Here is a 27162-nt window from a genome sequence, read left to right as displayed (position 1 = left end):
GTTTCCTTTAGATAAAGATTCATTTTGCAGTATCAAACCTAAGGCCTCGTCCCCACTGCGCCTAGATCTGAGACTGAACACAGAGAGGGGTTTGCAACAGGATCTGACCACGGGAAAGCAAAGCTGCTTTCAGTGAGACCTGCTAGATTTGGGAGACTGTGAGCCCAAGCTGCCCAAATCCTAAAGGGTCCTCCCCAACATCTTTTGAACTGATTTACAAGTCTGACTTGAGAACTCCCTGATATGTATTTACAAAGCAAACTGTAGGCCTTTATGGGATACGAAATGGCTTTACAAAACCCGGGGTCCAAACATTCCAAGGCCTTATGATAGAGGTTTGTTGACATAAAAGAAAGTTTCTTGTACTAAAGGCTTTAAAAGTTGGCTGTAAATTTTTGCATCTATTCCTTTCCCACACCTCACACACTTCAGTGACTCGGCCTGCTGCAGTTACCTTGTACTTTAACTTTCGTATCAACAGCTTGTATTAGAAAGATAAATATTTTCACAACCATCAAACAAAATATTATGTTTTCCTTGCTACCAATACCAAAGTCTCATTTTGTCTATGCTTGTATCTTTCATTTCCTTTTTTCCTCATTGTGTGTAATTTCAGCATTTGACCTAATTCTCACCACTTTCACTTGAGGCAACACACAAAAAAAGTATTTTTAAGCAGAAAACACAGACCCTCCCCAATAACTGGCAAATATTTGCCTAAATTAAAGATAGTTATGTACCCAAGAGGAAGGGACAGGCAAAAAGTAGATATGATGTAACTCAGTTGAGACAGATGCAATTTGGTGAGTTTATACCAAAAAAACAAACATGCATTTTATACAGAGTAACTTGGAAATCAGCTGCAGAATTATTTAGAGAGCCCAAAGCTGCTTCAGAATTATCTAAAAGAGTGATAAGAACTTCAAAATAATGTAGCTAAAATGTCAATATTTATTTAACATAGCAAGACTTTATCCTTTCTCAAGAATATTTTGTTTGTTAACTTAGGTACCAAAGGCTCTCTAAGAAAAGATATCAATACAACTGTGCAAGTTTACCTGGTAGAAACCAAGATAACACTCCTAAAGAAGCCAGGATAAGGTAATTCTTGAAGTAGCTCAGAGCCCTGTGAAGGGAAGGACAGCCTTTGTGAATATATGGTGCTGCTTTTATTTTAGCTTCACCTGAAACACCTGGCTGGGACATGAAAGCACTTCATCTCTTGCCCTCACAGCAGCCCAAGAATTTCAGTATGGAAGCTGAAAATGCCAAACCAAACTTGGGCAAGTATACCAGAATGTTACATAGTACTGCAGACTTCAAATAAATCAAGACATAAAAAAATCCTTTCAGTCACTGCCTTCAAATGTATTTAACGTTTATAGTTACATATAACACATGCACTTCGGGGACCACAGGTGTTTTGCAAAAGAGATGTCAGGCTGCCCCATGACTGGAAGTTAACACCAGAAGTCTGTGTTAACTGGGAACTGGAGGGAGAACCAACCAGGCTGTTCAAACATGTGAATTAATGTCATCTTCTTGATAGATTTCACACTTTATACACCACATTCCTGACGCAGCCACATGCTTCAGCACGAATTCACAAAAACCGCTGTAGCCCCCAGGGAAGGTGACCCCACACCAGCACAGGAGTCCCCGAGGTGCTGTCCCCAGCCCCCTGGCAGCTCTGAGAGGCCCTGCACTGCGGTACCACAGGGCTGTAACCATCAGAGCCCATCGGAGAGGCTCCAGAGCCCATCACCACAACCCCGCAGCGACCCTCCTCACCTGGACACCGGCCAAACTCACCCACAGGGCTAATCAAACACACCTACCTTGGACATCACAAATGATCCCGTCCGTCCACGTCTCTCCACCGCTCAGTTCTCCTTCCCTGGTCTAGGGGATCCGCCTTTGTCCCTCGACGGTGCCGGCACCGAGGGGGTTTCGCCTCAGCTCCCGGTCCCGCCGCGCCACCCCGGGGCACACCTGGCGGAAAGGACGCGCAGAGTTCCCTATAATCGGGGGAAGCCGATTGGGGGGGATTTTAACGGCTGATTGCTCCGAACCGCCCGTTTATCACCTCCTCCTACTTTGGAGGCTCCCAAAAGTACGGAAAAAGAACTCAGGCACCCCCCGGCGCGCGCGCTCCCCTCCCCTCAGCCGCGCTCGCGCCGCCCGAGTAACACCTGAGCTGACCCGACCCGACCCGACCCGACCGAAAGGGTTCGCTAAAATCAGGTGAAGCTAGTTGGGGGTATTTGAACAGTTGATTGCCCCGAGCCGCCTGTTTTCCCACCTCTTGCGTTGGAGGTTCCTAAAAAACACGGGATGGGAACGTACACGCGCCTCCCGTCGCGCGCTCCCCCTCAGGCGCCCCCCCGTCCAGGCCCCCTCCGCCCCCCTCAGCCGCGCCCGCCCCAGTCCCGATCCCGGCCCGGGTCCCGCTCCCCTCAGGAAGGAAGTTACAGGTTGGCAAGTCAGTGGGAGAGACGCAGTGTAAAGGAGAGCAGAGGCAAGAGCGGTGACAGGAGATGGACGCGGGGGGAGCCGCGCCCCTGACCCCTGGCTGCGACCCGTGCCCAGAGCGTACCTGTGCAGGCTGCGCCTGGTGCGGAGCTGCACAGCCCCGGGTCGGCTGCCTCCAGCTCTTAAACACGCTGAAAAGCGGCAGCCAGCAGAGTTTATATATGCTGTGGTCCTTGGAGTCATAGAATCACAGGACAGTTCGGGTTGGAAGGGACCTTAAAGCTCACCTGGTTGCTCCAAGCCCTGTCCAACCTGGTCTTGAACATTTCCAGGGATGAGGCAGCCGCAGCTTCTCTGGGCAAAAACCTGTGCCGGTGCCTCACCCAGATTTTCACAATTCCCTAATTCCTTTATGAAACATTCGGATTTGCTCATTTTATCAAGATTATATATAAAGTACACCTCCTCCTCCAATGGGACAAATAGATTAAAAAAAAAAATAAAAATCTATCGGTTCATTCAACTTTTCCACTGACATCTCTGAACTGATTTCTTTTCCACTGGCACCTCTGTCTGAACTTTTGTTTTAAAACCATTATTTTCCATCTCTCATTGAATTTTTAATTTATTTTTTTTTTTCTGTAGGCAAGTACTACTCCTAAAACTGTCTCATAGCTCCTTGCCAACACCCAGCCTCTGAAGACCAGGCATTTCTGTATTGCCTTTGCTGGCCATTCCAACCTCTGGTCTGGAAGTTCCCAGAGTATGGTATGTACGTGGGTACTTAACTTTCTCATTCATCTACACCTCAGACACCACAAACATCACTGTGGGCTTGTGCAAAGACACTGACCAGAGCAGAACTGGAGAGCAGGATGCATTTTGGCAAACCCCAAAATGACCTGGCTTTCACAGCTTCACCTTTATGAGACCTCAGCTATATATTTAAAATCCTATTTCCTAGACTGTTGTGTCATAATGTCATTAGTAATAACAATATTTTCAACCTTACTACCTGTAACCTTACCCCTATAACCTGGAAACATCAGTAATCCCTAATTAAAGGCTGGTAAGTGGCAACTGATTGCAAAAGAATTGATAATCCACTCAAAAAAAAAAGAAAAGTCTTCATGCAGTGAAAGGTCTCACAGCTCTAACAGAGAAAGTTGGGGGGATTTAATAGAGTTTTGCACCAGTGCTAAACTCAGCATGTTTTGTACTCTGTGTTTTGCAATGCTCTGCACATTAAGGAAAAGCAAAATTATTACCTGTTTCCAAAAGTTCCATCTTGAAAATCTGTAATGGAAAGGCTAAACAGGATTAAATAGGCCAATATAAACCTGAGAGGAGAGTTCCATGTGAAGGTGAGAAAAATTAGCCCCAGTTTTGAAGGAAACGTTTACCAAGCCTTCAACCGATGCTTTTCATGGCAATTACTGGCATAGTTTTTATGAACATCTTGAAGATTAGCTTTCCTCAAAAGGCCCATGCCATTTCTTTGGTGATAAAGCTGATGGGATTAAGAATAAATCCATTACTGTGAATAATGCATCATGTGATGAGTTATATTGGTTGAGTCTGAGTAACCTCCCTGTCAGAGGTAAATTTAGCACAGGAAATAGTGCCTACCCACTTTGCAGAATCCAGTTCAGTCACATTAAACTTAAATGCATTACAGCAGGAAGACATCAGGCATGGCTTTTCCAGCAAAACACAGTAAAGGAGATGGCAAGTCATGAATGTTTCACAGAAGTCAAGTTAATTCTAGCATTAAGAATCAGCTTTTTGTCGGTATGATGTACAACACTCAGATTTCAGCCTGCACCACACTGGGTGTTCATACAAGGGAACACTCCATTAGTCAGCTCCCAGTAGGCCCCTGGCTTATTCCTGTCCCATAGGAATTTTAACAGCATGTTTCTAAGCACAGCCTTCTCTCAGCCTTTGGAACATCACAATTTGCAAGAAAAGCAAAATAGGGGTTAACAAGAGTTGGAGGAAAACACTCATTGTAACTGTTAAATGTGGATTTGTTTCTTAATCATACCTTGGTGTAGAAACATTATTTGTGTGCCTCTATGTAACTTATAATATACATTTTACAACATATAACTCTATAATCCATGTATATATAAAAACTATCTAAAATATATGCATTTATAATTCATGATATGTAATTATATAACCAAGTTTTAGCTCCTGAAAGGAAAAGCTCATTTACATTTTTACCAGGTACCTCAGAAACTTGGAAATGCTACAGATTAGCCTGATCTATTTTGACTCAGATTATTTATGGTCTGACTAAATGGCAGCCTGTATCCCCGGGGATGTGAAATATAAGGAAAGATCTAGCACACTTTGAAGCCATTTTGTTTAATTCATGCAAGTCTATAGGTCTCAGGAATGGGTTTAAGATTTTCTTCATCTAATTTTATGTAGCTTCTTCCCGTTTTACTGCGTTGCTGGGCTCAAGGGGCCGCAGCCCAGGGAAAAGTGGTTCTGTTTTGTTCATGGCATTTCAGGCTTAGGGCCAAGCGAAGCTCCACAGGTGTAAATAAAGAGCAGACTTGGTTCTCAGTGTCCCTTGTGCATGACTTAAAGCTTAACTCATAAGAGTAAGAAAAAAGTGGACTGAGTTCTCGCCTTATTTAATTCCCCTAGTGACCACTCTGTTGTTTAATCACACTTCTGTAATTGCAGAACCCAGGAAAAGGCTTAAGCTTAGTCCATTTGGCTGGAGTTTGTGCTTTTAAATTTCGATCACACTCTTCAAATACACCCTATATATAGTTCTATGGCCAGGAACTGACTGACTGTTAATCTATTTATGTTAACAATTATTCCTGTCATTTAGCTTACAGCTTCTTCTTTGAACAGAGCACTCCAGAAAGATCCCTGGCTCAGAGGCCTTTCTGTTGAACAAGGCTATAGTTTAGAAGGTCCAAAATATTGCTGATATATGAACTGGCAGTTAAAGACTGATAATACATATACTGGAAGCCCCTGGCTTATCTTCAGCAGCAGAAGTATGCCAAGCTGTAAGTCTGGTAAATATACATGATGATCCTTTTCCTTGGATAGATTGAGTACTAAATGTCCATTTATTTTTTCCAAATGAAAAAAACACAACAATATTAAAAGACACAGATTTTTTAGGTTTTGCCTCACAACTACATAAGAGTTTTCTGTTTCAGAGAATTGCTCCTGTTTTTATTGAAAAAAGGAAGTTTAAAAGCCATCATTCTATGTCTCCATGCAATTTATCCTTGTGCCAGGTTCCACCAAAACTAAAGAAGGAAAACCCTTGTCATTTAGAATTTGCTCATTAACCAAAATTATGAGATAGACTCTGAACTTGAGCTGTAGAGGAAGCAGAAATGGCTTCAACAACACCCACTGCAACAACTTTGCTCCGTGGGAATTAACAGAGACAACATAAAAAAGTGTTTAAAAGTTCAGAGATGAGCTTTTCTTGCCCAAAGAAGTAATTTAACCGTGAGAGCAATTCATCACACTTTCAAAACTGGATCCTGGTCCTTACAGTGGAAAACCACCATCAATATGTTCTTTAGCCAGCAGGATGTAGTTTGCTTTTTTAAATGTAAACTCCACCAACCTCTGCTGAACAGGTACCTTGGGCTGCCTGGCCTAAAAGCATATTAACTGGTTGTAATGCAAGACATCTTCATCTTCATGCAAACTGTTAATATTTAATTTAGGCATGCACAGTGAGCAAATATGTAAGTGTATTAATTCCTTTGCAGTTCTCTGATGTATACAGCAGCTCTGTGATTTGATTTGAATTGATTTTGCTGCTAACTCTGGTGACCTCCAATAAAAAATTGTTGCATTCACCACAAAGTGATTTATGATGGCAAAACTCTCTATTATATAAATACTTTCCAATGCATTAGTCAGAAATCCACTATCTTACTTCATTAAATCAACAAATATAATCAATTCTTATCTGATTTACAGTTTTTTATGCAAGGAAAAATGATTTTACCTTTATGCCAAATGGAGTTAAAATGTAGATCGTGTAATATGAAATGTCTGTGCCTCAGTGTGTAAGTGCCACTAATCAAAATCAGCGTCCACATTCAAGATTTGAGCTCTGATCACAGTCTTGCCTGCACATTACAGGAATTAAATGCATATGCATGTTTTGATAAACAGTGTTGAGCATCAGCACTGTGCCTTTTTGCAGTTAAACAGCCACCTAGTTTTAATCACAACGGAAAGTGAAAGGCATGGCTTAAACCTGAGCATCCAACAAATGACATTAGGAGACAAAGTGTTTACTACCAATTAGTTATGTGGCTCTTCTTTCAAAACATCCCCAAGTACTTCACTATCTGACTGCACATGCTTGTGCACTGATATGTGCATCCTGGAAATATTATACACAGGAATCGCTTCAACCGTATCTGAATTGCAGATACAGGATTTGCTTTCTGTATGTATGGAGACAGAGAATAACACATTTTCAGAAGTAATGCATCTTTTAATTTAGAAGGATAGATGTGCTGCTGAATCTATGGCTCCTCATTACAACACAGAGTCAATACAAAGAGCTCTCATCCAACTACTGTGGGATCCATCAATAATCCTGCCAGAAACACTAAACACTTCTTTGCTGTAGTGTCCCTCTGGCCCAGTTATTTGGATAATAATTTTGAAGTAAAACTTGTTGGGGGGGAGGTATTTGGTCATTCTTCCAAAACTGATGCTAGCCCCTAGAGCAGGGGGGAACAATGAAGGTTTTAAAAACCTAAAGCAGAAAATTAAAACAATTCTATGTTTTCTGTGCCTGAGTGATTTACTTATTGAGATACTATAAAGAGGAGAGTAGGAGAGGGAGGGTTCTGTGTGTCCTCTTCCTTTGGCAGCTGTGCTTTACAAAGGCTTGAGCTAAATCATCTCAGCCCTCTGGAGATGACCTCCAGGCTCACCAGTGGAAGGGGACACCTCTTGAGGAGTATCTTGTACATGACAGAACTCACCATCTCCTGGACTTCAGAGAGCTCCCAGTACCTGGGCACTGGCCAGTCTGACTTCAGGAGACTTCTTTGGTGTGTTGGCTGTGTTGAACAATTCCAGAAGTCAGCCAAACACCACGTTCCTGCAGCACTTGGCTCACGCTCACATCTCGCTGAGACACAGCCCAGGCACAGCTCCGCCGTAACCTTGCGCTGTCTAGAAAGCCCAGACAACCTGCATGGGCTCTGAATGCTAATGCAGGGCTTGGCTGCCCAAACATGAGGCACTGTGGAGCCTAAGGCCTTGTTAAGATTCCATGCAAAGATGAATGATTAATAGCAAACCCAAGTCATGCTCCAGATTCTGCTGACGCACACACACGCCCCGTTCTCCCGCACTGAGCGTGGCCCCAGCGTAGGGGAGGCTCTTGCTCCGGCTGCTGCAAGGGCTCTACATTTCTCTTACAGTAATTGTACCCATGCAAAGAGTTCAGTGTGTAAAACCTGTCTACGTGCTGACTTTACACACACCCGTACCAGGCCCAGCAGGGATCACCTCTGTGAACCCATTCAGTCAACATCTGAGCTACAGGAAGAGCTCACACAACCAGCCATTGCTAGCCCTCCTGTTCTTTGTCAGCACAGGTTAGACATCAGTGGGGGACTATTATCAACACACTTAGCATTACATAACTTACTAGACAAGTTATTTTTGAGCATTTCAGAGTCTCAACACTTCCAGTTCCGTGGTGGGGTTTTTTTCTGTAAGAAACAGCAGGACCCTATATAGACACCTGAAATGTCATGGGACAGACACCAGAATGAATCTGTGTCTCACCCCCTCAAGCTACAGCAGTAACTCTGCTAGCTGTCAGGAAATAACAGCCCCCTCTCTTTCTCTCTGAAGCAAAACATCTGATCTTGATCAAAAACTCTGTGTCCTACACCATTAATAGAAAATCCAGGAAATACTGGATAGCTGGGAAGGAACAGAACCACAACTCTTTGCAGCATTTAAGAAGAGGGCCTTTATTTTCTGTTCCCTCTTTCTGCGATGCAGTAAAAAGAGGAAAAGGATAAAAATATTGGTATCAGAGGACTTTTCAGAAAGGATGGATTATAGTCCTTACTAAAGGAATTCAAAGTGGTTTTGATCCATCTAGTTCACTGATATCTATAATATGCAACATCTACGGACTTTTTCCAGCTGATGTAACTTTATCAGCAGGTAGAATGTTGGCATATCTTCTAGGAGTTCCTAAACACCAAACTGCTGTTTCTGGAATTAGAGATTATTTTATACATACTAGGAGAGGCTCCTTGATAGATTTCCACTAGTTCCAAGCTACCCACACAATTCCATTGCAAGATACTATGAAACCATCTTCACAAAGATATAGTTAAGAGAGACCTCAGATGAATACATAGACAAAGCCCGACTTACAACACCAGAATCCCTTTCAGGAGGTGTTTCTCCTACACAAAGAGATTACTCAGCCTCTTGCACTGTCAGAGCATTTTCCTGTAAGACTGTACTATTTTTACATTAACTTCACACACAACTGAGCACATAATACATAGGTCAAAATAATTTGTTTCATCTTTTCTTATGTGAAATAAATGTCCTTTTGAGCCCTGTTAAGCCCTGGCACTAGAAATTCTGCATTCTGCAATGTCACACAGTCTGTGCTGAGGTGGGACAGATCAATGACACGCTCTTGATTACAAGGTACTTAAGGAGTGGGTCAGGTGTAAGTGCAGCTTTGTAAAGGCTGGCATCTGCAGAAATAGCAAGCCAGAACAGGAACTTACTTTTAATTTGGCATCCCCAGTTTTGCAATTTAGTCCTACTGCTGAATGGTTAAAATGAAAAGCAATGCCATAAATAACCCCCAAGGCTCCCTAAGCCGAGGCTGACCAGCTGTTTCAAACATAGCTGCTCATGGGCAGAGGGTAAAGAAAAAAGAGAGTTTTATAACAGCCACAAAAAAGCCTTGATTGTTGTTCATCTGGCTTTACTTTTCCCTGATGGCAATCTGTACTCGGGAGTAACAAGCAGTGCATGAGCTGAGTCCAGGACACTTGGCTGCCTGTGCCATGGCACTGATGGATGGGAATTACACAGAACTGGGCTTCCACAAGCCCTGTTCTGACAGAGTTCTTTCTTGGCTATGTGTGTGCTCCAAAATGGAACTTGGAATAAATAAGTGTTTGGAAGATCTCCACAGTTATGGAAAAAATAACAGTTTGCACGTGTTTTCAGTAAGATGAAGGCTTATTTCAAAGTTCTTGCCCATGTCTTGCCTAATCTTTTCAGGGTAGGTAAAGTGCTTAACATGTACTTAAAACACCCTAGCAAACTACTGCCATAAAAAGGGTATTAAACAAGTTTGACATCAGTTGCAAAAAAACAAGTATACATTGTGTGACATGTGAGCAGCTCACATTAGCTGCTACAGCACTCTTACAGAGAAAGAAACAGCTATTTGAAATTATAACCCACTTGCCTTCTTGAAAGCAAATAGCCAAAGAAAACACCTCAATAAACAGCAGACTTCCCGTTAGTGCAATGTGCTTTGTGCTTAGATTTTTGGCTAAGAAATGAAATGGCCATCTCCTTTGGTGGAGCTGTTTTAGCACAGTGCTAAAAACTCAGACAGAAGACACTTCTTGGGGGCCTAACAGTAGGCAAGCCCTGCTTAAATGGTATTTTGCTATGTGAATTGTATGTTTCTAGGTATGATCTGTAGATCTTTCTTTCAAATATATTTTGTCTACAAATGATTTTGTCCTCAGAATGATGCAAGACCATTTATCTATTAGTTTCAGGCTTATCACAAGAAATTAAGCATTAAGAATGCTCAGTAATTAGAGACCTCACCCTGGAAAATGGATAATGACAGAGTCCTTGAAATCAATGAAGGTTAAAGCCGCATGTTTATAACAACGTTTCTATAAACCCAGGATAAGATGTTGATTAGGATATTATATCAGCCACATAACAATTAAAATTTATATTTAATCCTGTAGGGAGAGTTTATTTTGAGCGTTGCATGACCTCACAGATTTATCCAGCAAATAACTCCCCTACTTGGATTCCAAAGACAACAAATACTGTACTTTGTTCAGACTTGTCCCATGTCCGTACACTTCTCACGGATAATCATTCAGGAACATAAACTACATGTGAGGTGTTCCTGAAAATAAATGTCTGCAGAATATCAACAAGCCCAATTTTTTTTTTTTGAATGTATAAATGAGCCAAATCACAGACAAAAGTTCCCAGTAAGATAGCTACAGATTGTATGTTGATCCATTTGGGATCTATGGATTAATAAAACAAATAGATCTGGTTTTCCCTTGTCCCACCTGACCAAGAGGCTGCCTAAGAGGTGGTAGATTCCCTAACCCTGGAAACATTCAGGGCCAGGTTGGACAGGGCTCTGAGAAACCTGATGCAGCTGAAGATGCCCCTGCTCATTGCAGGGGGGTTGGACTTTAATGGTCCCTTCCAACCCAAACCAGTCTGTGATTCCATTATCTTCCCAAGGGGCTCTACATGGATAAACAGCAAGTGTTCTTCACCTTTTTCTCACAAATTCCCATTATTAAGAAATTACAACTTTTGGAAATATGGTGGTTTAAGTTCTGTTTTTAACAGAAGTTTTGTATCTACTCTATGATTTTGCTGTCATATAAGAAATTTTTGGATCAGCCCCTCCTTTGTTTTAATCCCACAGGCAATAAGGGTCTCCAGAACAATATACACAACCTCATATTTACCACTGAGCAAGAGTGTTCACACAGTACCTAATGCAATGTAAACCTACAGTCTAATTTCTCTGTTTGTGTTCCTTCAACTAAACCTCAAATGTGCCTTTTAAATGCTAGGGAAGATCAGACTTGCTTAAAAATTGGTGCATGCTATTTAAAATAAGTTAAAGATTTCGGGGCAGGTGGAGTTGTTTTAGCACTCTTCAGGACCTACAAGCATTTGGGTGTTTGCAATAAGATGTGTTCTGTTTTCCTAGTCAAGAAGTGAAAAATAAAGTTATGAGGGGGAAAAAATATCTGACCTTCTCTAAACACTGCAATTTTTGTCACCTGAAATCAGGTCTACCCTCCATTACCTGCACACAGCACTGTCAGCATGTACATGACTAGGAAGACGAGCTCTAAATCTTTCTGAAAAGTTAAAAGTTCCACAGATTTTCACTAGATCTTCCTTTGCCCTAATTCTCTTTTGTCTTTAAATTTGCTCTTACAAAGAACCCGTGAGCTACAGAATTTGATGTATTATTTCTCACTTGTGGCTGCCTTCAACTTTTAAAGTCGATGCCCTGATCTAATTTTAGGGGTTGTGATTCATTTCTATGACTGAAGAGAAAATCACCAGAGAATTGTGTTGTGTTGCCTCATCTCTTAATGAACAAAGATAGTGCTGCTCCGAAAAGTTCCGAATTGAAAAGGATTGAGGTTTTTAGTTTAAATAGTCCACATTGCCCAGTCGAGGGCTTCTTCCTGGCAATGGGAAAGGTTGAGTCAACAACTTTAAATGCTGCAGATCTATAAATTACAGAACCTGTTAGGTAAGAGAATGCTATAGACTAATTTTCATGAAAAATACTAGATTGCAACTCCTTCCAGCTCAGCCCAACTCTGTTATTATGCCTTGTTTATGATTTTTAAGCCAAGGCTTATCTGGGCTTCTCAAGTGAATAAAACTCAACACTTGCAGCTAGACAGAAGGAAACTTTCTACACTATGCCTGTTTCTATGCCAGACAGTAAACAACCAAACACGTCCTTCTCAAACATCCTGTGTGGAAGCTTATATTGTTTAAATAACAGTTTTAGACCCAGACAGATAAAACAAGACACATCTGTTGCTTTTTTTCCTCTTAGCCTTAGTATTTGTGTAACAATAAGATTCATTCTCTTAACTGAGTTAAAGCAGGAGTCTTGTTCCTTGTGGTTTTTCTCCTTTTGTTGGATGGTAAGCTGGCAGCATCAATTGTATTAGTGTTTCTGTCAGCACCCACATTAAATATGTTTCTTCAAAAGAGACATCACATTCCAGCCTACTCTGGACATCTAAATTTATATCTTTCATCACAACCATATTGAAATCCAGCTACCACCTAGATTCATGTAGGGTTTACTCAGTGAAAAGCTCTGAACATTTCTGTTCCAAATATCAAATTAAAAATTAGCTGAAGTTTCTATTTAGGCAGAACAGCCAGTAAAACACAGACACTTTCCCCTTTTGCTTCTCTCTTTCTGCTCCTTTGTAGCGTCAGAGCAGATTTCCATAATCCAAATCAGAATTTGGTACATGCTGTGCTTGTTTGGTATTACTTTAGGCTGTGTTTATTTTCCCTTGTTTTACAAGTTTAAAATGCCTCAGTGGCACTGCAGCCTTTAGCACTGTTTTCCATGTCCTGTGAACTTTAGAAATGGATATGTGGATTTCAACAGGGTCTTCTGAGATTTTCCCATTGTGTTGACTGGAGAGCTTAGGACTAGTATGCCAGCTGAGGGTTAAATTCCCTGATGTCCATGCAGTCTCTGTTCTGGCTTACTGCCTCATTCAAGGGAAAAATAAACCAGTTTTATGAGCAGAGGACCCCACAGAAGAGGCCCTGGTTCCTGCTTTATCTCTGCCCCTCACACCTCTGTCAGCGTTCTCAGGTACAGCCAGTTCTAAGAAGCAGAAACCCAGCAGAGTTTAGATGTAGCCCTGTGCCTATGAAGAAAAGTATTCCAACATTCAGGTCTGCATCAGAACATATGTGGGCTTCCTTTCTGCAGAAATCTAGACAGCAGCTTCACAAGGAAATTCCTCATCCATAAACTTTCAGTACTGCCTCGTTCTTGCTAGGGAGGAGACTGAGGGGGGACTCATCTCCAGCCAGGTACCACATTCTTTCCCTTCTAGATAAGGTTGAAGTCAACAACCACACTCCCAGAAATGAAGTGGGTTTTTCTCTCTAAGCTAATCATATGCCTCAGAATTATTCTTGTTTCTAATTTTACTCAGCAGATCTGCCAGGCTGTATTTTCCTAATTTTCATTATCACAGCTAGAACACAAACTTCACGATGCTCATTCAAACAGCATTTTGGGCAGGGTACTTTCTTTCCTTCTGGCAAATAGTCATGGTTTCTGCTGAAATAGGGTGACACTGAAACAGTCTCATCTAATTACTTTGAAAAGTACCCTGTATCTTCCTTGAAGAGTACAACTGTGTGTAAGGATCTACAAGCAACAGGAACCATTACAACAAAATTGCATTAACCCCTGTATTACATGTTAATTTGGCACTGAGTTAAACAGCTTCTGTGAAGTGCACCTTTGCAAAAATAATCAGATTCAGAGGCACTAAGCAATGGGGAAGTTACTTTATCATTCTGCAAGGGAATAAAACAAATAAATTACATGGAGGCTTACGAGTATATTTGCATTTGAGTTTTGTGAGCTCAGATTTCAGCTGTAGCTCTTGCTTTGGCTTTGTGTCCCTTATTACAGAACACCATGGGATCAGATTTCATCTTTTTCTACAGGTAACTGGTTAGGTTCAGTTGTTAGGTGGGATTTAGCAAGCAAATATATACCATATACAGCCATCTGAGGCCTATTCTATGCATTTCAGAAGAGGCCATGACTAATTTTTACTGTTTCACTGCAGATGCCATTTATTCTTCAACTTGAACAAAGTTATCTCACTTATCTGAAATAGCCACAATTATTAAGCACAATTATATAAAAACTCCCAAGCCAACTCCAAAAGGAAAATATTGCTATATATAGTTTGTCTGCCGATTTCTTTTAGTTTTTTTGTAAGACAAGATGCTCTCAAAATCTGATTCAGGCCAGGCAAAGCCATGACAGGATTGAAACTAAGGTGTTAATTCTGTTCTTGTGAAACTCTACAAGCCTTTTAAATTTCCAGCTCAACAGCAAAATTAAGCACTTGCTTAGCTTTAAACATTTAAGTAGTTTGGCTGAACTGAGGTCTAAAGCTCCCTACTTATAATGGGCGACATAATTTAACTTTAAACTCAGGACCACTGCGAATGAGCTAATGCAGAAATCAATGGTAAAACCTAATGGAAAGTGAGAACATTTCAAGTTTCTTTTTTTTCTTTTGTTTCCTTTGAATCTAATTATGCCCTTTTAGTGCTGTTTTTCCCCTCAGTCCTTTCCACCTACTACGGCATAATTATAAACCTGCATTTAGGAACACTAATTAAGAACATATCCACAGCAAGAATAGTAGAAAGGTGGACACAGAGAAAGTGTTCGAGCACCTGAGAGCAAATTACTACCCATAAAAAAAGAAACAAAAACAGGAGAGACAATAAGGAAAGGAGAGAAAACAAGATAGCTTGCTATGTGCCAGTAAATAAACTGAAAATTACATTCCCAGATGCACACCTATAGCCTTTCCTGTCAGCACTGCACCAATGTTACTGTCACATGATGGAACATCAGATATATTTCTTGAAGTTTAGAAGATTTTATGTAAGCATCTAGCAAAATAATTAAGCAACCCCTCTGAGCTTCACCCATAAAAGTGCTGCTTTATCTGGTTTTGCAGAATAATAGGGTATTAAAGTATCCCTGGAAATGCCTGTTTACCTGCTAAATGGATGTGTGCAGCCCTAAGTGCAGATACAAATCCTCCAGGAGCAGCTTTCCAGGTGTCATTTTAGGTGATGTTCAACAACAGCAAAGTGTGGCTGGGCAGAAGCACAGTTGCACTGAGGAGGCTGAACAGATGTAGGACACTGACTACAACTTTCCCTCTGTAAGGTCAAGAACCAAAACTTCCAGTGGGAAAAAAAATCATTGTAAATTAATCAGTGCAAACAACACAACTACTGTTCAGAAATTGTGATTTAAAAAAAAAAAAAGTAGTCTTTCAATTACCTTGAAGCACACTTGCTCTGAAGTTTCATTCAGGTACACAGGTATTTATATTCAGGCATGACAATTTGCTAATGGGGAGAGAGTGCTGCTTCATGTGGTTATTCATATTTGCTTAATGGAAATATAAAAATGTGATGAAGAGACTTGTTATCCACCTTTCAGGGAAGAAAGCACAACCCCTTTTGATCCTATTTGATTTCAAGTCTTTTCTTAGCCTGTCCAAAAGTATGACATGCCATATTTTAGACAGCCATGTAATCCAGGGGATTTCAGCTCAGTCTTTGTTTCACGTGAAATTTGGAGGTGGAAACCAGCATTTTGTTATATTGTAAGTGCTTGGCAAAATACCTAAAAGCAAAGAATCATATATAATATAGAAAGACTGATTCCTTGTTCATGCTCGACAAAGTCAGTCACAGGTGCTGTAAAAACATTATTGTGACTTGAAATACTTTAGTAGCCTCCAAAACGATTTTACAGTGACCATCACAAAATCATTAGCTGTAACAAGATGAAATGGAAGGTAAATACTTAGTGGATTATGTATGAGAGATTATGAATATGACCAGGGTAATTTTTATCCATTTTAAGGGACCTATGCAAAAGACAGTAATTATGGAAGGCACTGCCAGCAGAAAACACAGGAGCAAAGGACAGCATGCTGTAAAAGGTGTTAAAAAGTGCCTGAAAAAGCACTGAAAGTCTGGATTAGCATTTGCCTAATTGCTAGGGCTGTCAGAAAACCCTTCCACCTAGTTCTTTGTGCCTAGAGTTGCTTTAAAATACTGGTGCAGCCAAAATAACATGGATTGAGCTGCAGCTGTGTCCTCAGCTGGAATTAAAGCTACAGGTCCTCCTACACAGAAGCAGCTTTACTGTAGCCCCACTTTCTCCTGGAAAAAAATGGATGAGCAAATTCCCTTTAGGGCAAGGACACCTATAGGCTGAGCAGATTAACAGACCTTACAGCAAACTATTGTAGCTAATCAGTCCAGGAATAAACTTCCTAAGGAATGCCAAACCAAACAGGAGAGACCCTGGCAATGAAAATACAACCCTCCTTACTGACACTTGGCATTTTTCCCACTGCCCTGGTACATCCACACTCAGTTCACAAGAACTGAGACTGTCTGCAGTGAGGGATGACTTTGTCCCAGCAGTTTTCATGTTGCAGAGGCCTTTCCAAAGTGCTGTGTGTCCGTTTCTTGAAAACCAGATCCTTTGAAAATGCTTTAAATTGAGAAGCCAAAACCACAACTGTCTTAAAACTTCAGGCTTCTCGTGGGGAATGCCAAAGATAAAGCTTTTCCAAGCTTTTCAACTATCTCTTTTTTTCCCCCTCCAGTTATATTATAAGCTCAGCCTGGTTCCAGAGAGCCTGTAGAACATATAAATTAGCAAAACAACCAACCTTGATTTACTCCATGTGTGAGCTGTGCTAAGTACAGTGACAAGTTACACACTGAGAAAACACAGCATGGCTCTGTAATATTTCCAGGCTCTGTGTGTAGGAGACACCAAGGAACTCAGCTTGCAGTTAAATATTTGGTATTCAGTCATATTTGTGCATAAAATGTTTAATTTCTTGGCTTCCGATTATTCATGAGCAACCAACACTCAACAGGAACATTTTGGTGGAACATTTGGCCCTCTCAATATAGGCTGCTTTTTGATTGTATGCAAGTTCTTAGAAAATCAGAGCCCTGATGCTTGTATTCAAAATTCTAAATTTAATTGCTGTAACTGTTCTGCAACTGTTGCTCCAAAAGGCCTGGTTTAACTAATGCTCATAGCTTGGATCATAATCCCACAGGATGAACTGACACAGTCGGTTCAAACACAAAAGAACTCAGCGATGGAGAGCACAGGACATAAAACACTCTCCATCCATTTTGGTGACAGGTTTCTACAATAAAAGTAAGAGTCCAAGGGTCATATTCACCAGGGCTGGCACAGGAAATCACATCCCACAGCTCCAATGACAGATTCATCTCACTTACAATTGGATAGTCCCTGCACTTCCTCGCTTACTCTGTTTCCCACTGGTGAGCTCATGCTTTGCTCAGACAGGGAACGTTCCCAGCTGATGTGTCCTCTGGCAGCTCTCAGTGCCAACTGCCCCTTCTCCCATCTGGGACAGCAGCAGCTTCCCTGCTTAGCAGTTTTTCAACACTGCTTCTACCTTTTTCACATCGACTTCCCCTCCATTTTGAGCCTTCCAGTATGAACTGGACTCCCATTTGCCAGTGGAAAAGTGAAATACAGTGAAATAATTTTCCTGCACGGCAATCAACCGCAATTCAACCCTTCAAACGTGCAACTAAAGTAGAATAATTTGGAATCAGGACCCTTTATTTTTCTTTTCTTTTCTTCTTCGCCCTCCACTGTGCTTTATTGATAGGTGAAAGGCTAATTTAGTCTCAAGAGTGTTCTGCGTCCACCCCAACTATTTCATTTCAGTAAATAACCTTGCTGTGAATTCATTTTAATTAGTGATTTCGTACTTGGAATTGTGCAGTCGTAATACAGTAGGCGTGAGGATCTATTGAAATCGCATAAGAAAGTATAATTATTTTCAAAAGCTCTGTTGGAGTAATGCAGGCAAGAAATTCTCCTGCTGTCATCTGTTTTCTGTGTCCAAGGTATCATTAGCACTTCACATTCTGTCTGTGTTTATGAAAGGGTAGATGCTTGGACTTCAGGTTGTGCAGGATGCTCCCACAGTGCTGGAGATTTTTCGTTCTTTATTTGCTGTTCCTTGCTGAGATCATTATAATGAGGACAAGATTTCTACTTTATTCAACAATTTTGGTCTAATTGACTGAAAGATATTACAAAGAAATATAGGAACAAAACCTCGAGATTCAGAAGGATTTTCTCAACTTTATGGGCCTGGACTAGGATTTTTTCATGCAATGTGGAATAAATGAAGTGGGGTCTAAGAATAAAAAAATCAAAACCTTGTCACACATGTTACTGCCAACTGCAGGCTGACAAAGAAGAGGTTGGAGAAGCAGTGAAAGAAAAATCTTTTAGAGCCATAAGTTCATTTCAGATACGAATCTGAACTTGCAAACAAGATGCTGGGCTTCAGCCCAGAGGTATAAAATTAAAGGGGCTGACAACGTACAAGGAGATGATGAAATCAGGCATTAGATGCAGCTCAGTTCATTGCAGGACACACACACCGTGGCACAGAACAAAAGGAACGCTAAAGGCCAAATGGATTCCTAAAGACTACACTAGGCTGCACTTGAGTTCCCTTGGAGGCCCTTTTTGTCTTTTATGCAAAATTATCGTGTTTAAGAACACTGCCAGAAATTCACTGGCACATCAATGAAAACAAGGAGCTTGTTCTTAAAATGTAGGCAATTTACACCTACTTAGAGCGACTATAGTTAAGGAACACATACGCATGAGCTGTCAGATCTACTCCCTTCAACTCCCTCTTGTGTCGGTGTGGACATGTTGGCAGGTTTCTGACCTGCACACAGCCTGAAGGAGTGGGCTGCCTTCAGCTGTCCGACGTGCCGGCATCTGATCCAGGATTCTCAGGCCTGGAAAGAGCAGCCTGGATGGGGGGGGAGAGCACCAAGGTCTCAACAGCACTCAGTCCCTCTGCAAAGAAAGGCTGCTCCTCATTTCTGGGAGAAGGATGACGGCGGGGACAACCAGCGTATCTTTGCATTCCCATCTCCCTTTGCTTTTGGATCTTAAATCTCTTAAGAGGGGAAGTAGCTGCAAAACTTAGATCTAGTCCATGTCTAAGCTCAGACCCTTCTCTGACACAAACAGCAGCTCTTGAGCACGCTGGCATTTCCGAGGGGGAAACGTGCTGCTCTGCGGAGGGAGCGTGGCAGTCCTCGGGCTCCGCTCTCCGTGGGCTTGGAGTGGCAGCTGCCACTTAATGGAGTGTGGCAGCATCGAGTCTAACACAGCTGACTCCAGGAATGCTTCAGCCGGTGGCAGGGCTGTTTTGTCACACGCAGATTTTGTGTTGATAGCTCTAGTGAAGTACCCGACGATAGTCAGCGGGGAGAGAAAAGCTGATGGTTTCAAAACAAATTCATAGGAAAAGTAGCGAAATGGGAGTGTTGATATTCCATTTCAAGTTTTACTCGTTCAGAAAACAAGACTTTTAAAACCTTGTAAAATTACAGATTACAAAAGCAATTTACTGAAGCTGCCATGCCTCTGAATGTGTATCTCACTGAAAAGCCTGACAGTGTCTCTGCTTGCGCTTCCCTCGATGCAGACCCGGCATCTGCTTTATTCATCCCTCATTTGTATTCCATTATTTCACCATTTCTCCTGACTAGATCTCAAATTTCTCAAACCTTAAACACCAGCATCTCCAAATGAGAGGAGCCTGGCTGCCAGGGAGAAGGAGCTTGTATGTGGCCTCCTCAGCACAGCAGCATCCTTCCCGGTGGCAGCAGAGCACTGCTAATTAATTACCTGTACATTGCTCCAGGCGGGAAGGGGTTTGAATCAAGAGGATCAAACAAGTAGTAGTTTTGTTTCCAGAGAAACCTCAGGGTAAATTATATACAGAGGGTGTCATGAGATCACCTGTCTGAATTCATCAATATTAAGGGCTTTGGAAGAGCAGAAAGATGAGGACATTTTTCGATGAGGACACCGAAAGATGAGGACTGAGAGTTCAGAAAGCAATCAGGTCACCTGAAATAGAGCAGCCCTACAACCTGAGGTCAAAAACAGGGGAGAAGGGGAAAATTAAAAAGGAATCCGAAGTATGAATGTTTAGTCAGTGACGGAAGAAATTAAGACTGAGGTGTATTTGCCTGGGCTTTTCTATGGGATGCTTGAGAAGAAATCTGAGAAAGCTGCATAAACTTAAAAACAAATTGTAACAAAGTGACTCAACAGAAGAGCGTTTAAAGGCCTAGAGAGGGGAGGATGAAGAGATAAGATAAAAAAGTCACTATGCAAAGACCTCACAAATTCTGAATTGTATGTATTCTTAACTATCAAAGTTTTAAAAGGGAAGAGAATTTGCATATTGAAGTTGCAAAGTGGAACAGAGTCTGTTTTTTGCAGATAAAGCTTCCCAAATATTGTGTATCACTGAGGAAAACAAAGCACAGAAACTAAGTTCTTCTGGGAAAAATAAGGACTGAAATCAAGAAATAAACAGGAAACCCCCCCCATATTTATCCCCACCTGCTGCCTTGCAGTTGCTGGAATTTGAACATCTTGGATGCATCTGTCTGCACTGGGCAAGTAATTGCTGTTTACCATCCTAGGGGAATGCCAGGAAAGCACAGGGAGATCATAATCCTCAGAGACTGGCCCTCTTTTTCATAAAGTATGCTCAATGAAGCTATGATCACTTAGAACACCTGATGATGTGCCTCCCCCTGGTAACCAAACCTCTGCTTTTCCCAGATACGGCAATCTTAAACATAAAAGAGCGAGGAAATTGTCCACTCCGTTTGTACTGCTGAAATCTGAGTTAGGACAGGTATCCTTATCTCCCAGGAAAATGGTCTCTGTTAATACCCTGGGAAGGGATGCACCCTTGGGAAGCGAGTGCACTCCACAGAGCTGTTCAAGGAAAGGCAGAGGGACACGCTGCTTGTTTTCCACCTCCCACTCTCTTCTGCATTTGGCTCACCGTGCATGATAGGAGTAAAGGAGAGACTGTGTTCCCATCTGACTGTTTCGGTGTTCCAGAGATGAGCAAGTACCCCAAACTGCACGCTAATCTCAGCTCAAAGCACACTTTGGTCCTAGACCAAAATTAGCCCCTCCTTGTACTTTATGAGTGGAAAAAGTAGGTGGTTGGAACACAGGGGACGCAGGCTGATGAGACACTACATTAGCACCACTTTTTGGGTCTCCAAATTAGGATGCAGAAGAAGAATGCAGTCTCTGCCTTAGCCAAATGTAAAGGGAACATTTTTGCATATTTTTGATATGTGATCTTATCAGCAGACAGCTTTTTCTTTTCAGTAATATAAATCCTGGTAATTCCACAGCACGGAAATCTGACAGTAGAGAAAGTAATCTTTATGATGGCTAAAAGTCTTTGCACAGCATATATTGCAGCTTAGGATAATTATTTATTGCTGGTGTTACCATCGCTGAGCCTTTAATGCACTTGTGGCCAGCGGGCAGAAAATAAGCAATCCCTGGTGACAAAGGCAAGAATGCACTTCTTCACGTGGCAAGGAACTTTTTAAAGTTCCTGTCAGGCTGTAATATCTTTCCCCTCCATGCAAGAGTATTAAAATACAAACTTTGGATGTATAAATCAGAGCAGGGTGAGTTCGCTCCTGTGCCAAGAGGGAGCCAAATGAATCCCAGGGATGTTAAAGCTGGAAGGGGCCTCCTAGATCATCTTGTTCTGCCTCCCTTCCCCTTGCCATTAACAGCTGCTGGTGTCACAGGAGCAGAATGTTAAACAGCACAAGCATGGGGAAGGAATCCTGGGCTCTCCCCTCCGGCTGCTCAGCAGTGCATTAACATTTTCTACAATATATTTACTACAGCTTTCTTTTTCTATACCTTTCTATTTCCTCACACGCCATATCTGATACTCACATCACCACCTCTACAGTTATGGTGAACTTTCTTTAACTAAGTTGTTCCACTGTAAGAGTGACCTTCCCTCAGGAATGCCTTTTTCTCCCAACGCATTAAAAGAATTTTCTTTTTTCTGGTTTTGGCCCATTGCGCCTTTTAAATACTCAATAATTCCTTCCCAGCTTTACTGTCACTGTAGCTATGATGTTTATAAGCAAGTGCATCCCTTCCTTATTGCTTCAGTATGGAGGCATGGAAGTGACAGCCACATGATAAATAGCCAAACTGAGGAATCACACCGGAGACTTCCAAAGCCATAAAGAGGAATTATCCATCCCAAGTGCAGGCATGTGTGTATGCACACAGGTGCCCAAAAGCAGAAGGGAAGAGAGAAAGGATTTTCAGCAAGGCTAATATTCCTCCATGAGGAATGATTCTTTTAAGATGCTTTGAGAGCAGCGAGGTGGATCTATCAGTATGCAATTTTATTTATTTCCACTTCACAGAAACAATCACTCTGGAGATGAAATAAGTCAGAGGAGGTGATCCTGTCCACCTCTTTGCCATTAGGCACTGCATAATAATACTTCATGTTTTCTGTATTGAGGTCTCTTTCTTCCCCATATTTCTTATCTCACTAATATGCTTATTAAAGCTTTTGAATATCTTTAGACCACTTGCCTGTATTAGCTTTCTGCTTTCTGAATACCAGAGTACTTGCCCAGCACTCTTGTGATACATCATCTGAATGTAGGCTGGCTTTTCCTATTATGCAAATATTATTTTACTGAGAGTTTGATCTGGTTTTCATGTATATTAAAGAGTATAACAGCTACTACTGTTATCAGTAGCAGCAACTTGCTTATTCCTGAAACAAATAATGTTAATGCTGGTGGTATAAGCTTAGTAAAAGATCTGGTATGTAAAAAGGGTTGGAAAAACAAAAAAAGGTCCAGTATGTCCTGAGGAAATGGCTCGCTGTTTCCTCTGGCTGAACAATTTAAATATTGTTAAATATCAAGTTTTTATCCACTATAAAAACTTGACTGGATGGTCTCGCATGGGTTTCAAGTTTAGTTCAGACCTGTTTTTTTCAAAAAGCCTTTTTTTTAATATAGTTCAAAGCTCCATAAGTTAGGTGCAGAGATGGTACCATAGCAACCACGAGAAAGTAAGTTTAAACACTGAGAAAATGAGCTTTTTGCTTTCTAATAGCAGAGCTTTCATATTCATATCTTCTTGCTGGGTTTGAAACACCTGTTTCTATTTCAGCTGACTTTGCTGAGAGAACAGAAGCTGTATGGCATTACTGAAGTACAATAAAATAAACCTGTTTCCTGTGAATATTCTTTGGTCATGGACAAACAGAAAACTGAATTTTGAATGGTGAGGAATTAATTTAAAAACTAAATTAAATACCATTTCCTTGAAATGGAATGTGGGTTTTTTTGGTATGAAACAGAATTGGTTCCCACAATGGATACAAGAACAAACATACTTATTCCTGCTGACTCAGGAAAATCAAATAAATCCAAACAATCACTACTGTGATTTCCTTAAATCAGTTTTGAGGCTTTCTGCTGTGTCTGCACAATAATGTGGATTTTGTCAGAACAGCTGAGGGACTGAGAGTTCCGTGTCCTGGCACGTTGCTGACTTCTTCTGTTTACCTGCCTTGAGTTTAAGGCCGAGACTCATCTTGGATTTGCATCTTTGTTTTTAAAGGTCTTGGTGTCTGGAAAAGTGGGTGTGAAATGCTGACTTAAATAGCATCTCTTCTAGTAACATCTCCACGTGCCTGTGTAGCCACTAACAAGAAAGGCAAGGGATAATAATCAATGAAGACTTTTTAACTAAAAGACTCAAAAAAAGTTTATCTTGAATCCTTTTGCCTTCTCCATTATATTTTTAAGTAGGATAATTTGTCCTGTCAGTATATTAATTGCAAGAGATACAGAGGGTCTTAGAGTCATAGAAAGGATGTCACACCAGGCACACCCTCAAATTTTGATTTATCCCGAGGTGAAATGATTTCTACCCAAGAGGAATCTCAGTATCCCCACGCTGCAGTTAATGGGAAGTGAACTTTGGGTGAAAACACACATAAATCTGACCAATTCTCCCTTCCAAGCAGTCAGCCTCCCAAACATACACCAAGACCTCCAAAGCTGTAACAGAAAAAAATAGTCCCAAATACACCATTTTACAACCTTGTGCCCTCCTCGTTAACGTGGGAACATGTGAGGCGGAGGAGACGTGTCCCTGCAATCTGGATCCCTGTCAGACATATTGTGGTGCCTCTGAAGGGCAAAGATGGGGAGGAAAAGGCAGGAAATGAGTGAGCAGAGCTCCTGGATGTTGGTGTGATGGCTGAGCTTGTCTGGGAGCTGGAGAGCTTCCAGCCCCAGCGCTGTGGAGGAGAGTTGAAGAGCTGACAGCTGCCGCACTTGACCCCCCACAATTCCGCAATTCCCCACCGCCTGCAGGGCCCAGCTGGGGCCACGGGTGCTCAGGGCCACCCTGGGGTGATCACACCCCCATGGCCTCCTGTGCCAGCACAGGTAGAGCTGCAGGACTTGTGAAAATAACAGGATGAAAATAATTCCCTATTCTTATACCATAAATGCAAATATTACACTTCCTCCCCACTGTTTCCACACCTGATTTCCATGGAAAGCAAGTCAAAACGAAAAGTTCCTTAAGAGGTTTTTGCCCCATCACCGTGAAGTAACAACCACTTAGAAATGAAACCTCTAAACTTGTAACTTCAGTTCATCTTTTGCATGACTAACCCCCACCTCAGGTTTCAGTTGTCCAAGAAGTAGTGTTATAATTCCTCACACCAACCTGTGCAAAGCCTTGGAAATTATGGAGCTTTACAACGGACCTAAAATTCTTAGGTCCAGGTTACAGAGGGATTCTCCAAACCCCAGAGCTATGCAAATGGGCTGCAGTTATGCAGAGCAGAGCCCTGAAGGACACACTGATATCCCTACCCCACACCTCCTTCGTACCTGAGGGAAGGCAGTTCCACTGCCATAATTAGTGCTCTTATTTACGGCTTACATAGTTTTTCAGTATGTGCTACTGACACATCTTCATTTTCCCTGTTCATTTTGTATTGCAATGTCATTACTGATGACTTATTAGCAGTAAAATAACAACAGTACCAAGAACAGCTGTGTTGGAGAGGTATTGATTATTGAATAATATATTATTAAAAACATGTTCGTGGTTTTTGACAAGTGTGTTAGCGGTAGTAGCTGTTCTATAGTCAGAGCTGGAGTTTCCTATTACAAGATTAATTTAGTTTTCCAATTAAGTCTTGGAAATACATATGCTTTGGTTAGCTGGAATTTACTGAAATCTGCATTCTGTCAAAAAAGGGAATGTGTGAATATAGTCTTTTCTCATTGATCATTACATTTTCCAGACTGCAGTCAGAAGAGGGAGAAAGGAAAGAGGATCAGATGGTGACTACATCCCAGCCTAAAGCAGGAAGGGAAAGGTTGATACAGGCCATTAAAGTAGAACGTGAGACAGGAAAAAATGGACTTCTTGATTCTTGTCTCATTTAGCAAGTAAGGAGTAAATAAATAAGGAGGAAGGAGAGGGAGAGATGTCATACATTAGGAAATTCTTTGACTAAATGCTGGAGGTTCCAGTTGCCCAGTGGCCACGTGTATGTCTGTCAACACCACGTCTGAATCCAGCACAGCAGGATGCAATTCTGGTAGTGACACAACATTTGAAATGTCAGGCCTCAATTTAGCCCCGAATAAAACAGAAATTATACTTGCAAAGCAAATATTAAGCTCCCTTCTTTCTCATCCTCCCTTTGAGTAGTCTGTGTGACCAGAGAAAACATGTCATTCTGGAAAGCCTCCAATAAATTTATCAGAGTTCACTTTTAATTGTTCCTTTGGATCTAATGTATGTATTCTTCTATTTACCAATATAGAGGGTTGTTCAGAAATATTTATTTTCCCTCCTGTGTTTACAGAAGCTGGAAATGTTTAATTATTTAACCGGTGTTAAACACTGTTTATTGAGAACATAAATATTCAAATCTAAGAAATGGTTATACATAAATACTTCATTGCTATTTTAAATAAGGATAATATAAATTGATGGATACAAAGTGCAACAAAGTGTCATTAACTCACTTTTAAATAAGCACTGAACGTGCAAATTAATGAGATGTGAACTCCCCAGAAGTGCAGAAAAACACTCTCTGCCAAATATCATATTAGCTAAGAGCTGAAAATTGTCATTTACAGAGCAGAGACCCTTCCATTAACTGCACTTCCCTATCATTCTTCTCTTTCATTGAATCTGCCTATTTTTGGAGCCTGACTAGCACCGACAGCCACAACCTGCTCTTTCCTGTTCTTTCCAGATTCCTGAAGCAGTGGAGAGCAGAAAATGAGGCATATGGTTCCAGAGAGGAGGTGTTGGCTGCCAGCACAGACTTCCCCAGCAGCAACAGGACAGCCCCTAAGGCTGCACCTGGACCCCCAGGTGGGGACCAGGCTTCAGGTACGAGACCTGGATGGAAAATTTAACTCAGATTAAAAAAAAAAAAACAAACAACCCCAAATCATTTATACACCAAAAATATTTGCTAGCCCATACTGAAGTTCTGGACAAAGATTTATTTTTGTTATTTCACTCCTCACTGTACCCCTGAGCTGTTTCCAAGCCAGCTGTTGGGACCAGGATTAACTTTGCCATCTCCCATTACAAAATAAGGTATTTTTGGACTGCAGAGTCACTATCTTTACCTCATTGCAGTCACCTCTCACACAACAATCTGGATTTATCCTGCACCTCCTGTCCACCCCCAACGAGTTATGGCATCCAGTGAGATCATACCACAGATACCTAAAATACCCTTGCTGTCCTCCTTTGTTCTGCTATGATTCTTTGACAGATGGAAAGAGAATTCTCATCCCTACAGGGGCAGTGCAACATATGCAACGGGCAGAACAACTACTTCTGTTTCTGTTCCTCTTGGTTGCTTTTCTTTGCTACTCCATGAAGATTTCCAAGATGACAGCAGTGAGAAACTACTGTAAGTCTCCCTGGACCACTTCTGTTGGTAAACAGTGAAACAAGTAGTGCCTCACTGACTGAACTCTGGAGTTGAGTACAGCATTTGCAGTGGGGCTTGTCATTAGTGCCACTGCTGGAACAGAGATTAAGAGAAAATAAATTTAACCATCACTGTA

The 27162-nt window shown here is 41.5% G+C and overlaps 1 protein-coding gene across 7 annotated transcripts in view; it reads left to right on the top strand.

Moving 5' to 3' along the window:
- Nucleotides 1-1997: 1997 nt before the first annotated feature.
- Nucleotides 1998-27162, top strand: part of LOC135412645 (bifunctional heparan sulfate N-deacetylase/N-sulfotransferase 4) — a 100674-nt gene continuing 75509 nt past the window's right edge. For 2 of the 7 annotated variants that reach the window (XM_064651403.1, XM_064651401.1), the window contains exons 1-3: nucleotides 2133-2244; nucleotides 3118-3240; nucleotides 26331-26470. The gene's annotated coding sequence lies outside the window, so the exon portion shown is untranslated. The other 5 variants (XM_064651399.1, XM_064651400.1, XM_064651405.1 and 2 more) reach the window with 3 other exon arrangements.

This window comes from Pseudopipra pipra, chromosome 4 (assembly GCF_036250125.1).
Source record: "Pseudopipra pipra isolate bDixPip1 chromosome 4, bDixPip1.hap1, whole genome shotgun sequence".
NCBI lineage: Eukaryota > Metazoa > Chordata > Aves > Passeriformes > Pipridae > Pseudopipra > Pseudopipra pipra.
The sequence above is the reverse complement of the archived record's forward strand: the minus strand, read 5'-3'. Positions and strand labels throughout refer to the sequence as shown.